Source organism: Moschus berezovskii, chromosome Y (assembly GCF_049115385.1).
Source record: "Moschus berezovskii isolate FMDL1 chromosome Y, NW_MosBer_1.0, whole genome shotgun sequence".
Taxonomy (NCBI): Eukaryota; Metazoa; Chordata; class Mammalia; order Artiodactyla; family Moschidae; genus Moschus; species Moschus berezovskii.
In genome coordinates this window covers 19,709,532-19,714,827 of record NC_142489.1, presented here as the reverse complement: position 1 = coordinate 19,714,827, position 5,296 = coordinate 19,709,532, and positions in this window count along the sequence as shown.

Sequence of the window (5,296 nt, the reverse complement as noted above, 5' to 3'; positions counted from 1 at the left end):
TGAATGGAAAGAATCCAGCAGTAATGCAGGAGACTTGGATTCAATCCCGTGGTTATGAAAATTCCCGTGGAGAAGGGAATTGCCCTGAATATTTTAATTCAGATTCTGAATTCAGGAACTCAGATTCCTCAGAAGAAGCATTCTGGACTAGAGAATCCCAGTCTGTCACAAAGATATGGACATGGCATTGTGACGTTCACTTTCGTTTTCTTTCCAGTCCTGCTAGAAGGAATATACATTGATACAGCCAGTATGTATGCAGATCAGTATGAAAAGTCTTTAAAAATCTAGGAATGAAGAAACTATATGATCTAGCAATTCCACTGCTGGGATGGTTGGGATTTACCTAAAGAACATCATAATTACAAAAGATGCATAACAACAGTATTGATGGCTCCAGGATTTACAACAGCAGAATTCTAAAGCAACAAAAATGTCCATTTAAAAAGAAATGAATAAAGATAATTTGGTATATATATAAAATAGAACATTACCCAATCAAAAAAGGAATGAAATCGGGTCATTTGTAGAGAGGTGGACGGATTGAAAAAGAGTCCAATATAATGAAATAAAATAGAAAAAGGAAAACAAATATCACTTATTAACATATATATAAACTGTTAATAGATTGTATATAACATATTTTATCACATATATTATAAATAACATAACTTTAGATAACATAGACTGTTTATCTAACATAAAATTTTAATATATTGTATAATATATATATTTATATTTCGTAGCGTTTATATTATATATAATATAAATTTATATAAATATATATATATATATGTGTATAAACTGTATCAGTTCAGTTCAGGCGCTCAGTCATGTCCGACTCTTTGCGACACCATGAACCACAGCACACCAGGCCTCCTTGTCCATCACCAGCTCCCGGAGTTCACCCAAACCCATGTGCATTGAGTTAATGATATGATCCAACCATCTTATACTCTGTCATCCCCTTCTCCTCCTGCCCTCAATCTTTCCCAGCATCAGAGTCTTTTCAAATCAGCTAGCTCTTCATATCATGTGGCCAAAGTATTGGAGTTTCAGCTTCAACATCAGTCCTTCCAATGAACACCCAGGACTGATCTCCTTTAGGAAGGACTGGTTGGATCTCCTTGCAGTCCAAGGGACTCTCAAGTGTTTTCTCCAACACCTCAGTTCAAAAGCATCAGTTCTTTTGCACTCAACTTTCTTTATAATCCAACTCTCACATCCATACATGATCACTGGAAAAACCATAGCCTTGACTAACGGACTTTTTTTTTAGCAAAGTAATGTCTCTGCTTTTTAATATGCTGTGTAGTTTAGTCATAACATCCTTCCAAGTAGTAAGTATCTTTTAATTTCACAGCTGCAATCACCATCCGCAGTGATTTTGGAGCCTAGAAAATTAAAGTCAGCCACTATTTCCACTGTTTTCCCATCTATTTGCCTTGAAGTGATGGAACTGGATTCCTTGATCTTAGTTTTCTGAATGTTGAGCTTTAAACTTTAAGTTGGCATAAAAAGTGAATGACCACTATATCTACTACTGTGGGCAGGAATCCCTTAGATGAAATGGAGTAGCCATCATGGTCAACAAAAGAGTCCGAAATGCAGTACTTGAATGCAATCTTAAAAACGACAGAATGATTTCTGTATGTTTCCAAGGCAAAACATTCAGTATTACAGTAATCCAGGCCTATGCCCCAACCAGTAATGCTGAAGAAGCCGAAGTTAATTGGTTCTATGAAGACCTACAACACCTTTTAGAACTAACACCCAAAAAAGATGTCCTTTTCATTATAGGGGATTGGAATGCAAAAGTAGGAAGTCAAGAAACACCTGGAGTAACAGGCAAATTTGGCCTTGGAGAACGGAATGAAGCAGGGCAAAGGCTAATAAAGTTTTGTCAAGAGAGTGCACTGGTCACAGCAAACACCCTCTTCCAACAACACAACACAAGACTCTACACATGGATATCACCAGATGGTCAACACCGAAATCAGATTGATTATATTCTTTCCAATCAAAGATGGAGAAGTTGTATACAGTTAGCGAAAACAAGACCAGTAGCTGACTGTGGCTCAGATCATGAACTCCGTATTGCCAAATTCAGACTTAAAATGAAGAAAGTAGGGAAAACCACTAGACCATTCAGATATGACCTCAATCAAATCCCTTATGATTATACAGTGGAAGTGAGAAATAGATTTAAGGGACTAGATCAGATTGATAGAGTGCCTGATGAACTCTGGACGGAGGTTCGTGACATTGTACAGGAGAAAGTGACCAAGACCATCCCCATGGAAAAGAAATACAAAAGAGCGAATTGGCTGTCTGAGGAGGACTTACAAATAGCTGTGAAAAGAAGAGAGGTGAAAAGCAAAGGAGAAAAGAAAGGATATAAGCATCTGAATGCAGAGTTCCAAAGAATAGCAAGGAGAGATAAGAAAGACTTCCTCAGTGATCAATGCAAAGAAATAGAGAAAAACAACAGAATAGGAAAAACAAGAGACCTCTTCAAGAAAATTACAGATTCCAAGGGAACATTTCATGCAAAAATGGGCTCGATAAAGGACAGAAATGGTATGGACCTAACGGAAGCAGAAGTTATTAAGAAGAGGTGGCAGGAATACACAGAAGAACTGTACAAAAAAGATCTTCATGACCAAGATAGTCACGATAACGTGATCACTGACCTAGAGCCAGACATCTTGGAATGTGAAGTCAAGTGGGCCTTAGAAAGCATCACTACGAACAAAGCTAGTGGAGGTGATGGAATTCTAGTTGAGCTATTTTAAGTCTTGAAAGATGATGCTGTTAAAGTGCTACACTCAATATGCCAGCAGATATGGAAAACTCAGCAGTGGCCACAGGACTGGAAGAGGTCAGTCTTCATTCCAACCCCCAAGAAAGGGAATGCCAAAGAATGGTCAAACTACCGCACAATTGCACTCATCTCACACGCTAGTAAAGTCATGCTCAAAATTCTCCAACCCAGGCTTCAGTAATATGTGAACCGTGAACTCCCAGATGTTTAAGCAGGTTTTAGAAAAGGCAGAGGCACCAGAGATCAAATTGCCAACATCCGCTGGATCATGGAGAAAGCAAGAGAGTTCCAGAAAAACATCTATTTCTGCTTCATTGACTATGCCAAAGCCTTTGACTGTGTGGATCACAATAAACTGTGGAACATTCTCAAAGAGATGGGAATACCAGACCACCTGACCTGCCTCTTGAGAAATCTGTATGCAGGTCAGGAAGCAACAGTTAGAACTGGACATGGAAAAACAGACTGGTTCCAAATAGGAAAAGGTGTACGTCAAGGTTGTATATTGTGACCTTGCTTACTTTAATTATGTGCAGAATACATCATGAGAAACGCAGGGCTGGAAGAAGCACAAGCTGGAATCAAGATTGCCGGGAGAAATATCAATAACCTCAGATATGCAGATGACACTACCCTTATGGCAGAAAGTGAAGAGGAACTCAAAATCCTCTTGATGAAAGTGAAACAGGAGAGTGAAAATGTTGGCTTGAGGCTCAACATTCAGAAAACAAAGATCATGGTATCTGGTCAAATCACTTCATGGGAAATAGATGGGAAAACAGTGGAAACAGTGTCAGACTTTATTGTCTTGGGCTCCAAAATCACTGCAGATGCTGATTTCAGCCATGAAATTAAAAGATGCTTGCTCCTTGGAAGGAAGTTATGACCAACCTTGATAGTATCTTAAAAAGCAGAGACATTACTTTGCCAACCAAGGTCCGTCTAGTCAAGGCGATGGTTTTTCCCGTGGTCATGTATGGATGTGAGAGTTGGACTGTGTAGAAAGCTGATCGCCGAAGAATCGATGCCTTTGAACTGTGGTGTTGGAGAAGACTTTTGAGAGTCCCTTATACTGCAAGGAGATCCAACCAGTCCATTCTGAAGGAGATCAATTCTGGATGTCCATTGGAGGGACTGCTGCTAAAGCTGAAACTGCAATACTTTGGCCACCTCATGCGACGAGTTGACTCACTGGAAAAGACTCTGATGCTGGGCAAGTTTGGAGGCGGGAGGAGAAGGGGACGACGGAGAATGAGATGGCTGGATACATCACCGACTCAGTGGACATGAGTTTGCGTGTATTCCGGGAGTTGGTGATGGACAGGGAGGCCTGGCGTGCTGTGATTCATGGGGTTGCGGAGAGTCGGACACGACTGAGCGACTGAACTGAACTGAACTGATACTGATTTTTTGCTGAGCATATCATTCGTTGTAAATGAAAGAAGCAGGTGTACAATACATGAACACACACACATATATATTATATTATACTATTATATCATGTATAATATATATTAATGATATATAATATATACTATTATACATTGTTAGCATAATTGTTTACATATATTATAGTGCATATTGTATTATAATATGTGTACATATATATACATATATATATTTAAGTAACCCTTATTTAGTGATATTTCATGTGTTAAGTCACTACACTCCTGTCTGACACTCTGCATCACAGAGACTGTTTCCCATCATGTATTCTCAATCCACTGAATTCTCAAGGTGAGGAAATAGGACTTGGTTTTCACGCTTAGTTCCAGGATATCTTCCCAACACTTTGATCGAACCTGCATCTCTTATGACTTCTGCGTTAGAAGGCAGGATACTTACTACTAGTGCAACCTAGACAGCCATATATATATAGCTAAACATATACATGCATATGTATATGTGGAAAGTTTACGTATATTATCTTCCTGTATATAGGTAGCAGTATATATTCTAAAGGAGATCAATCCTGGGTGTTCATTGGAAGGACTGATGTGAAACTCCAAAACTTTGGCCACCACATGTAATGAGCTGACTCACTGGAAAAGAGTCTGATGTTAGGAGGGATTGGGGGTGGGAGGAGACGGAGACGACAGAGAATGAGATGGCAGGATGGCATCACTGACTCGATGGACATGAGTTTGAGGGAACTCCGGCAGTTGGTGATGGACAAGGAGACCTGGCATGCTGTGATTCATGGGGTCGAAAAGAGTCGGACACGACTGAGCGAATGAACAGAACTAAACTGATGGATTTTGCAGGAGGTATACAATTTCCGGTATGTCCTTGAGGACTTGTATCAAGAGAGTTGGATTGTGAAGAATGCTGATCGCCGAAGAATTGATGCTTTTGAACTGTGGTGTTGGAGAAGACACTTGAGAGCCCCTTGGACTGCTAGGAGATCCAATCAGTCCATTCTAAAGGAGACCAATCCTGGGTATTCAAAGGAAGGACTGATGCTAAAGCTGA